The sequence below is a fragment of the Oryx dammah genome, unplaced genomic scaffold (assembly GCF_014754425.2).
Source record: "Oryx dammah isolate SB20612 unplaced genomic scaffold, SCBI_Odam_1.1 HiC_scaffold_2, whole genome shotgun sequence".
Taxonomy (NCBI): Eukaryota; Metazoa; Chordata; class Mammalia; order Artiodactyla; family Bovidae; genus Oryx; species Oryx dammah.
Genome location: NW_024070186.1, coordinates 51,827,583 through 51,839,187, shown reverse-complemented (window position 1 = coordinate 51,839,187; position 11,605 = coordinate 51,827,583). Strand labels below are relative to the sequence as shown.

Genomic DNA, 11,605 nt, shown 5'->3' with positions numbered 1-11,605 from the left:
ACGTACTCCTTTTCCTATTTGGAACCAGTCTGTTGTTCCATGTCCAGTTCTAACTGTTGCTTCCTGACCTGCATACAGATTTCTCAAGAGGCAGGTCAAGTGGCCTGGTATTCCCATCTCTTTCAGAATTTTCCACAGTTTATTGTGATCCACACAGTCAAAAACTTTGGCATAGTCAATAAAGCAGAAATAGATGTTTTTCTGGAACTCTCTTGCTTTTTGCATGATCCAGCAGTAATTGGTAATTTGATCACTTTCCTTACTCACTTCCAAATTAACTTGCAGAAACTCTACTCAAAATATACTTGGAAATATCTAACTGCAGGTTAGACCTAAAATAATAATAGGATGCTATAATAAAATGAGTACAGATAATTGATTCTTACCATTATGTACTCTGTTGTGGTAGACAACGATCTGCTATGAATCTTAGTTTCCCCATCTTACTATGAGATTATACCTGTATAATGGAGAAGGCAATGGCACCCCACTCCAGTACTCTTGCCTGGAAAATCCCATGGACAGAGGAGCCTGGTAGGCTGCGGTCCATGGAGTCACGAAGAGTCGGACACGACTGAGCAACTTCCCTTTCACTTTTCACTTTCATGCACTGGAGAAGGAAATGGCAACCCTCTCCAGTGTTCTTGCCTGGAGAATCCCAGGGACAGGGGAGCCTGGTGGGCTGCCGTCTATAGGGTCACACAGAGTCAGACATGACTGAAGTGACTTAGCAGCAGCAGCAGTAGCAGGATACCTGTATAGAAGCCTGACTTCTTAAAAACAAACCTCACAAGACCGTCACAACCAAAGCAATATTAATCCACCTAGAAAAATAATTTTAAAGTATATTAAAGTCCCCCTAGTCTCTTGCCTGGAAAATCCTATGGACAGAGGAGCCTGGTAGGCTGCAGTCCATGGGGTCGCTAAGAGTCAAGATACGACTGAGCAACTTCACTTTCTCTTTTCATTTCATGCATTGGAGAAGGAAATGGCAACCCACTCCAGTGTTCTTGCCTGAAGAATCCCAGGAACAGGCCAGCCTGGTGGGTTGCCGTCTGGTGGGTCACACAGAGTCGGACACGACTGAAGTGACTTAGCAGCAGCAGCAGCAGTCAAATTAAATAATAGGAGCAACAAAAAGAATAACTTAATGGATTTGAAATATAATCTATGTTAAAACTAAGAAGTTCGAGTCTTTCTATTCTGACAGTGAAAGTAAGAGGTATCAGAGTTGCAATCCTAGTAAAAATAAATAGAAAGCTAGAAAAATGCATAAAATAACTTTCACACATATTACACAATCTTTGTGAAAAAAGAAATATACAAAATGAGCTCTAATTTCATGTTGGCTGTCTCCCTAACAGCATTTCTAAATCATGGCAAGTAAAGTATAAAACAAGTAGTCTCTCTGGGGACAGAAATCAAGAGTTAAGGGTTGGAGAAGATGCTAGAGTCACCACCTGAAAGAAGTCACCTGCCCAGGAGCTGCCACCGGAGAGGCCCACCCACCAGTTTCCCCATCCCCATGCCCCCTTCACAATGCAGCCTGCCTCTGCAAAGTGGTAGACTCAGGATTGAAGGGACTATGTCTTCACTGAATTTTGTGTTGAAGACAGTAAAGATGCTAATGTAAATTTTGAAAAATCAAAACATATTCAGTTGTCTTGGAGGAAGTGATCATTTTAAACATTTAAATGAAATTGATCTTTTTCACTGTATTGACCCTAATGATTCCAAGCATAAAAGAAGAGACATATGTTGTTTATGAAAAGGAGAATCTGGCCACTCATGGCCAAGGTTAACAAAGGAAAGGGCAAAGCTTAATTAGCTTAGTGTGGAGTTTAATAAATAGAAAGACTGGGAAGATGATTCAGATGAAGATATGTCTAATTTTGATTGTTTCTCTGAGATGATGAACAACATGAGTGGTGATGAGGATTTACCAGAAGTTGGTAGAGCAGATGATGATTAACAAAACATTGATGAAGAAAAAATGCCAGATCTGGAGTAAGGAATGTTGTCATCACTGGATTTTGAAAAAGAAAAATAACTTCTCTGTAAGATTTCATAATTGAAAGCATTCCTGAGTTGATAGCTCTAAAGGCAGATGCTGTATTTCCCTTCTTTGACCTATTTTCCAACCTGTTTATTTTTTCAAAGGCCTCACTAAGGGTTGATATGTACCATCGTATGGGGCAATTTTAAGTCAACTAAGGCAATAACCTTGTACATGAACATTTCCCAGATCTCCATGATGCTGTTGAGGTCCTAGGTAATGGATAAAGCGCTTGTGATTAAAAAAAAAAAAATCACCTAAATCTCCTTTACTTCATAACAAATACTGACATGATAGGATGATCTCAGCTTTTTGTCACCCTGCTTATTTAACTTATATGCAGGGTACATCATGAGAAACACTGGACTGGAAGAAACACAAGCTGGAATCAAGATTGCTGGGAGAAGTATCAATAACCTCAGATATGCAGATGACACCACCCTTATGGCAGAAAGTGAAGAGGAGCTAAAAAGCCTCTTGATGAAAGTGAAAGTGAAGAGTGAAAAAGTTGGCTTAAAGCTCAACATTCAGAAAACGAAGATCATGGCATCTGGTCCCTTCACTTCATGGGAAATAGATGGGGAAACAGTGGAAACAATGTCAGACTTTATTTTGGGGGGCTCCAAAATCACTGCAGATGGTGACTGCAGCCATGAAATTAAAAGACGCTTACTCCTTGGAAGAAAAGTTATGACCAACCTAGATAGTATATTCAAAAGCAGAGACATTACTTTGCTGACTAAGGTCCGTCTAGTCAAGGCTATGGTTTTTCCTATGGTCATGTATGGATGTGAGAGTTGGACTGTGAAGAAGGCTGAGGGCTGAAGAATTGATGCTTTTGAAGTGTGGTGTTGGAGAAGACTCTTGAGAATCCCTTGTACTGCAAGGAGATCCAACCAGTCTCTTCTGAAGATCAACCCTGGGATTTCTTTGGAAGGAATGATGCTAAAGCTGAAGCTCCAGTACTTTGGCCACCTCATGCAAAGAGTTGACTCATTGGAAAAGACTCTGATGCTGGGAGGGATTGGGGGCAGGAGGAGAAGGGGAGGACCGAGGATGAGATGGCTGGATGGCATCATGGACTCAATGGACATGAGTCTGAGTGAACTCCGGGAGATGGTGATGGACAGGGAGGCCTGGCATGCTGCGATTCATGGGGTCGCAAAGAGTTGGACACGACTGAGCTACTGAACTGAACTGACTGAACTGAACTAAATTTTAGATTTTAGAACATGGACTCGAAAGTGGCTGAAACAATTCGTTGATACTTTAAACTGGTAACATGTTCCTCTGGTATATCCTTCAAGATTGTTTCACTAAAATTTTTAGTTTTCAAAAAATTTACTTCACATTATTGTATGTAAGTCATCACTTATCAATGTTCCAGATATATCTTAGCTAAAACTAGTGAACTCCCTAACTTAGGTGGTTTTCAAGCTTGTACATTTGGTATTTTTGTATTTCTTTCTTTCTTTTTTTTTGATTCAGCTTTTACCTGGGCTGAAAACCTTAATTGAAATTATGTTCATGATGGTGGGGATATTTTTTAATGTCTACATTCTTTCTAATAAACTGTTGGAAGACTTCTTGGCTGTCCTTTCATGTGTCTAGTTTACTGTAATTTCATGTATTACCATTTACTGGAATGGAGTTTTTATTTTTACTTGAATAAGAATTTGGTAATATTCCTCTGTTTGGGGGGTGGGGGTGGGGAAGCTTGCTGTAATGTCACAGAAAACCTTTTATTTTTATTTATTTATTTATTTTAAAATTTATTTATTTATTTTTTATTTTACTTTACAATTCTGTATTGGTTTTGCCATACATTGACAGAAAATCTTTTAAAAGTGGGTCTGTAATAGAAAATGTACTTTGCAATAGCTGGAAAAGAAAGTGTTGTGATTTGATTGAAATAAAATGTGTTGTCCTCCTCTAACAAAAAAAGTTTAGGGCTATACAGCTGACTAAGATTTAGGGGAAAAGGGGCACAGAATAAATGTCCCCAAAAATATGTGAAAAAGTTTTCCTTCAGTGCTTGGCAAACTCCTAAGTACCAATACTAAGTGAGACTTGGAGAGTACTAATGAACATGAGCTAGTGTGAAGTTTGAGAGCTAAGCAGAGACTTGAAAGACTATCCCATACTGGAAATACATTATCATTTAGGTCTAAGCCAGAAGGCTGTAATTAACACTATGGCTTTTGCACTGATACCTTCAGAAACCTTAAGAGTAAACACATCATAGGAGTAAAAACTAAATACTAGGTGTGAAGCCTAGTTCCTAAAAATAGAGGCAAAAATAGACTAGCTTACCTTGATAAAACCTAAAAGTATACCTCATTAGTATTAAGGAGATCAACAGAATCTTACGTGAAATAGTTTAACACTGTTTAAAGGATAATAATATAAGCAAGATTCTTTACTATGTATTAATCACAATGTTCAATATGCAATCAAAATTACTAGGTGAAGGAAAGTGATTGATAATGAAGAAATAAAATAGATAATAGAAATAGAACATAAGTGATCTAGTCTTTGAAATTAATAGGAAACAGTAACATCAAAATAATATATTCAACTATTGCTATAGGCCAGGTGTGTGTCCCCAAAAGCCAAATGTTGGAATCCTAACACCCAATGTGATGGTGTTAGATGTGGGAACTTTGGCGAGTGAGCAGGTTTTGTGGAGCACTCATGATTGATTAGTACTCTTATAAAAGAGAATCCATAGAGCTCCCTAGCCTCTTTCACTTCTGATGACACACTGAGAAGTCTGCAGTCCGCCACTCAGAAAAATGATTTCACCAGAACTGGACCATTCTGGTACCCTGATGTTGGACTCCCAGTTTTCAGAAATGTGAGAAATTTCTGTTCTTTTAAGTCACTGAATCCATGGTATCATAGCATCCCAAAAAGATTAAGAAAATTATATTAAAGAAAATGTAACTTATTTTTACTGTACAGGAAATGAATGTTCAAATCAATAACATGAATATAAAATAAAAAACTCATTTGAAAAATTTAACAACAATCAGACTGGATATGGCAGAAGATGGTAGTACTAAATTTCAGTTAAAAAAAAAACATTCAATTTGAAATTCAAAGGAAAACAATAAAGAAGAGCATAAGAAATATACAGGACATGTTCAAAGGTCTAATGGGTGTCCATCTGGAATTCAAGAAAGTGAGGAGAGAGGGAGAAAGCAAGAAAAAAAAAAGAAAAAGAAAAGCTTTAGTTCAGGAAATACAGAATTTATAAATCTTATAAAAGGTTCAAGACCTCAGGTATAACAGTAAGCAAAATTAAGAAAAATAAATATGAAGATAATTACACATCAGCATATAACAAAGGAAAAGAGATATATTCATTTGAAAGGAGCAAAATTGAGAATACTGGTGGAGTTTTCAAATAAGCATGGAAGCCAGAAGACAGTGAAAGGGAAAAAAAAAAAAAGCGCACGGGGCTCTATACCTAGCACAATTATCCTACCAAAAAATAGTCAAAAATTAAAATATTTAAAGAAATCTTGAAAGAATTTATTTTCAAAAGACCTGAAAGAAATGTTGACTTATTTGATGCAAGTTACAATGATTTATGATGCTGTGAAAGTGTTGCACCCAATATGTCAGCAAACCTGGAAAACTCAGCAGTGGCCACAGGACTGAAAAAGGTCAATTTTCATTCCAGTCCCAAAGAAAGTCAATCCCAAAGAATCTTCTACTACCACACAATTGCACTCATCTCACATGCTAGTAAAGTAATGCTCAAAATTCTCCAAGCCAGGATTCAGCAATATGTGAACTGTGAACTTCCAGATGTTCAAGCTGGTTTTAGAAAAGGCAGAGGAACAAGAGATCAAATTGCCATCACCCACTGGATCATTGAAAAAGCAAGAGAGTTCCAGAAAAACATCTATTTCTGCTTTATTGACCACCCCAAAGCCTTTGACTGTGTGGATCACAATAAACTGTGGAAAATTCTGAAAGAGATGGGAATACCAGACCACCTAACCTGCCTCTTGAGAAACCTATCTGCAGGTCATGAAGCAACAGTTACAGCTGGACATGGAACAACAGACTGGTTCCAAATAGGAAAAGGAGTACGTCAAGGCTGTATATTGTCACCCTGCTTATTTAACTTCTATGCAGAGTACATCATGAGAAACGCCGGGCTGGAAGAAGCACAAGCTGGAATCAAGATTGCTGGGGGAAACATCAATGACCTCAGATATGCAGATGATATCAGCTCTTATGGAAGAAAGTGAAGAAGAACTAAAGAGCCTCTTGATGAAAGTGAAAGAGGATAGTGAAAAAGTTGGCTTAAAGCTCAACATTCAGAAAACTAAGATCATGGCATCTGGTCCTATAACTTCATGGCAAATAGATGGGGAAACAGTGGAAACAATGGCTGACTTTATTTTGGGGGGCTCCAAAATCACTGCAGATGGTGACTGCAGCCATGAAATTAAAGGACGCTTACTCCTTGGAAGGAAAGTTATCACCAATCTAGCATATTAAAAAGCAGAGACATTACTTTGCCAACAAAGGTCCATCTAGTCAAGGCTATGGTTTTTCCACTAGTAATGTATGGATGTGAGAATTGGACTGTAAAGAAAGCTGAGCTCAGAAGAGTTGATGCTTTTGAACTCTGGCATTGGAGAAGCTCTTGAGAGTCCCTTGGACTGCAAGGATATCCAACCAATCCATCCTAAAGGAGATCAGTCCTGAGTGTTCATTGGAAGGACTGATGTTGAAGCTGAAACTCCAATGCTTTGGCCACCTGATGCGAAGAGCTAACTCATTGAAAAGACCCTGATGCTGGGAAAGATTGAGGGTGGGAGAAGGGGACGATGGAAGATGAGATGGTTGGATGGCTTCACCGACTCAATAGACATGCGTTTGGGTAGAGTCCAGGAGTTGGTGATGGACAGGGAGGCCTGGTGTGCTGCAGTTCATGGGTTTTCAAAGAGTCAGACACGACTGAGTGACTGAACTGAACTGAACAATTATTTCAGAGGAAACAAGAAGGGATGAACAGTGTTAGGGTAAATAAGTGAGTAAGTGAAAAGGAATATTGACTGATTAAAAGAACAATAGAAATAAAATTGACTTAACATGCATAAAACTAAAATATAAATTATAAGTGAAAGAAAGGACAGAATGGTGTAAATGGAAGAACTACTGGAAAAGTTTTTTTGTGTGTTGTAAAGTCAGTAAGTATTAATAGACATATATGGGAAATTATATATAATAAATTTCATTTTGAAATCTGTATGCTGATATAAAAATATATATTATACATATATATATATGGAGAGAGAGAATGAAAACTTTGAATATTATTTTTAAAGACTCTTTAGATACACACAATAAAATACACACAGATAAAAATACCTGAAATTTTTGTCACTCACAACTAAGGAAAGGGAAGGTAACAGGTACACTGATATTTGCTTTAGCTGAATCAAGGGTATTTGAGGGCATTTATGCTTTTCTGTGTCTATGTAGAAAATTAATCTTTTCTGTGGCAATTGGCAAAATGGCATTTTGGCATTACATTCACAACCCAAACAACTTTATAAAATTTTACTCCCCATACCAAAATACCTTTTACATGAACTCTCAAGATGAATACCTAATTTTTCTTCTTGTCCAGTATCTTTTTCTGTTTTCCAAAGGAAATCTAACTGGCCTCAGAGGTTTCCCGTTTCTCCTCACTTTCATGACTCTAATCTGTTGACTTCCAAGAATGAAGTAGGTTAAGCAGAAACCCTTTTAAAATGAGGACTTCTACTTAGAAGAAGTAGACAGTATTCTTTGAAGGGAACGAGGAGATGGAGAAACTAGGACCTCTCATTGCTGATTTGTTCTTATCATTTCTCTTAAAATACCTTCATCTAATTCTCAAGCTTGCCATTAACTGACTGCTGTTACATGAACAATGCCTAACACGGACCTAGCAAGTGACCAATACTTCACTGTTAATATCATACCCAGCATTCTTTCTATACAATACTTTCACATATCATGTATTTTCATATATATTGTTTCATTATATCATGTGACTTCAAAATAGAAATTATAGGCATGGTTGAATCAAAGAAACAACCAACAGAAAAACACAGCTTCAAATGTAGGATATTTATAGAAGATTAAGGACTCTAGGCAAAAGTAACCATGTAAATGAATATTAATAAGGAATACAGTGCATGCACCTTGCATGTTCACTAAAGAATGAAATCAAGCTATCACCCCCAATTCATTGACACCAAACTACTTCTCTTTCCCTAAATATTCCATAAGACATAACAATACTTTATTTCTCCTTTTATAGGCCTCCCTGTTTGCAGTGAGGAGGTTAACAATAAAGTTTTCTGTTAAGAATTTGAAAGTAAGAGTTATAACCATCCATGGAAGACAAAATGGTAAGGGCAAACTGGTACCAAAATCTTTTTCTTAATGTCATTTGCTATACAAAAAATAGATTGCATACAGTAGGGACTTCTAGATCAGAGGAAGTTAGAAAATTAAAGATTTTACTATTGTTTATACATGTGTAATATTTTTGCCAAATATTTTGCCTATATATTAAATGCATGTGTGCATGTATATGTTTCGTACACACATATAATAGGCACATACACACACAGACATGAACACCAGATTACAGAAGCCTAGAAATCAGTGTACTGTGTACAAACTGGAGACCCTGGGAATTTGGCAGTATAGTTTGGAGACCTGGTAGCTGACAGCAGATGGTATAGATTCCATTCTTCAGGACTGTGAAGACCTGAGAATCAGGAGCTCTGAGGACAGGTAAGATCCATGTCCCAGCTTCAACAGTCAGACACAGAAAGCTAATCCTCTCTTCCTCCAATTTTTGTTCTGTTTGGTCCCTCAGTGGATTAGATGATACCCATCTACACTGGGGAAGGCAATCTGTTTTACTCAGTCTATCAATTCAAACACTAATATCTTCTAAAATCGCCCTCACAGACACTCCCAAAAAACCTATTTAACCAGTTTCTGGACATCCTATGGTGGACTCAAATTGACACAAAATGAATTATCACAGTAAATGTTACAGGGATGTCAGATTTATCTTTATTGGGTATTCATCACTAAAATTCAAACACATCTGAGTATGGGAAGCAGAAATGGGAAGTCTGCCTACACCGTGCTTTTTTGTACGAAGAGAAACAACTTTTTGGAATGAAGCACTGGAATACAGCTAACCTCTCAAATGCTCCCAATACCATTGTCTCTATTTTCCTTTAATAAGAAATCATATTCTGATATCAAATAGCTATTTTTTTTAACTCACATTTATTCCAGTTTCCCATGTTGTCATATGCAAACTCTTAGAGGAAAGGTGTGCTAAGGATGAATCAGCTGTATGGCTTCTTCTTTGAAATTTATTCCAAGACTTTGAGAAACAAGACAATTCACAGAATAGAGTGAATCTCTGTTTAGCAGAAAAATACTCTTTCAACATAGCTGACAGCCCAGTTTTGTCACACTGTAGGCTGCACAATAAAAACATGGCAGTAAACAGCCCTCACTTGTCCTTGTGGGTGAAACACAAGAGCTGCAGGAGGAAGAGCTCTGCATAAAAACCATGAGGACAGATCCCGCCCATGTGACTCCACCGGCAGTATAGGCCTCAAGAGTGGAAACCATAAATGAAGGCTAAAACAGGAAAAGGGAAAACTGCCGAAGCCCACATGGTAGCTGTCAGAATGTGATCAGGAACATTCAAGGAAATATCCAGAGCAACATAACCTGAACAAAATCTGGGTCCTGTTGGCAGGATAAGATGAATTGTGTGAACTGTGAATAACTGCTGGTGATCAGCCATTGGAAGTTCTGAAGGGATGCTGACATGGAAGAAGGGCCTAGACTCAGAAAACAAATTTAGTTCCTGCAAATCCATTCTTAGCCACATTTGGAATCATATGGGAAAATATATGTACAGTGCTATTTAAACTTAATAGCTATAAATTCTACTCTAAAAGTGAATAAGCATGGGAGAGATGAACTAAAAATACACCCAATAAGGAAAACACGAAAAAAAGCCCAATGTCTATTTCTTTCAGTTATATGATAAAGGAAGTATTGTAGATTAGTACCATAAAAATAATAGAGAAGTAATGAAATTTTTACTAAGAAGTAGCATAATTTCTGAGGTTCCCTGGTGGTTCAGTGGTAAAGAATCCACCTGCCAATTCAGAAGACACCGGTTTGATCCATGGGTTGGGAAGATCCCCTGGAGAAGGAAATGGCAACTCATTCTAGTATTATTGCCTGGGATCATAGCATTTCACTTTATTCTCAACTTTTTTCCCTACAGTCAGCCTGCCAAGGAATTAGCATTCTATAATAAATGCTTTCATTCTTTGAAATGTCAGCACCTTCCTAATAATTGGTCACTTTTCACAATACTGAGACAAATGGATATATACTTGAACTTTAATATGAAAGATATGATGATATAATGAATGGAAATGTCCTGAAAAGGTGGCTTTTACTTTAGGTGGATAAATGCATGCATGCATGCTAAGTCGCTTCAGTCATGTGCGACCCTGTGCGACCCCAAGGACAGCAGCCCACCAGACTCCTCTGTCCACAGAATTCTCTAGGCAAGAGTACTGGAGTGGGTTGCCATTTCCTTCTCCAAAGTGGATAAATAGGAAAGTTAAAAAATATGATTCCTGAAGTTAATTACTTTGCTTAAAAATCAGTAGTTTTGTGTTACTTCTTAAAAAGAAAAACTGCATTCTATTTATTATTCTTATGCACAATTATAGTACAGTGGTTCAAAAGTTCACCAGTTATCAAGAGAATTAAATATGAGTTTTACAGGAGCAGCTTCCTTCTATCTACATGACAGACTAAAGTACTTGTATGGGAAAGTATATTTTCTCAACCATGGCAATTTGATTAACTCATCTTACTTTTACTGAGTTTTCTATTTTGAACGAGGCTTTTATCATCAACTTCCTCCATCATTTCATCAGAGAACTCTCCTGTCTCCCGCTGGGTTTTGGCATGGGTGAAACTGGTAACTTAAATGCATTTCAATTGACTGTTAAGATATGATTTGGTAAAAATCCATTAAAATAATCTCCCGAATGTCCTGATGCATTAAACACTTACAAGTACACCTATTGCAGGCAGGAATGTGTTTATCTTCATTTTATGAACAGTCTTCAAGGGAAAAAAGGGAGTCTAGAAATTGACAGCTGGTCCAGACACAATTTCCACACATTGTATGTATGCTTGCACAAAGCTTTTATCCTATTTGTACAGACAATAATGTAGCTCCTTAATTAGCTCTGGAAGGCATATATTGCAGGCTGAAAGTTACCTGGCAAGCATTCAAGACACAGGTTTACATTTTATTTTTCTCTACCCAGGGAATATTCTTTAAGAAATGAATTTAACATATTAGGGAAAAACTATTTCTTTTCATAAAACATGAACAAATTGCAAGAATGAAATCTCTTTATTGTCATTCTGTTTAATTAAAGTCTAGCTTTGGATAGCTCA

At 37.3% G+C, this 11,605-nt stretch overlaps 1 pseudogene; it reads left to right on the top strand.

The window, feature by feature from the left end:
- Nucleotides 1–1,539: 1,539 nt before the first annotated feature.
- On the top strand, nt 1,540–2,083 carry LOC120869060 (annotated as a pseudogene).
- The last annotated feature ends 9,522 nt before the right edge of the window (nt 2,084–11,605 follow it).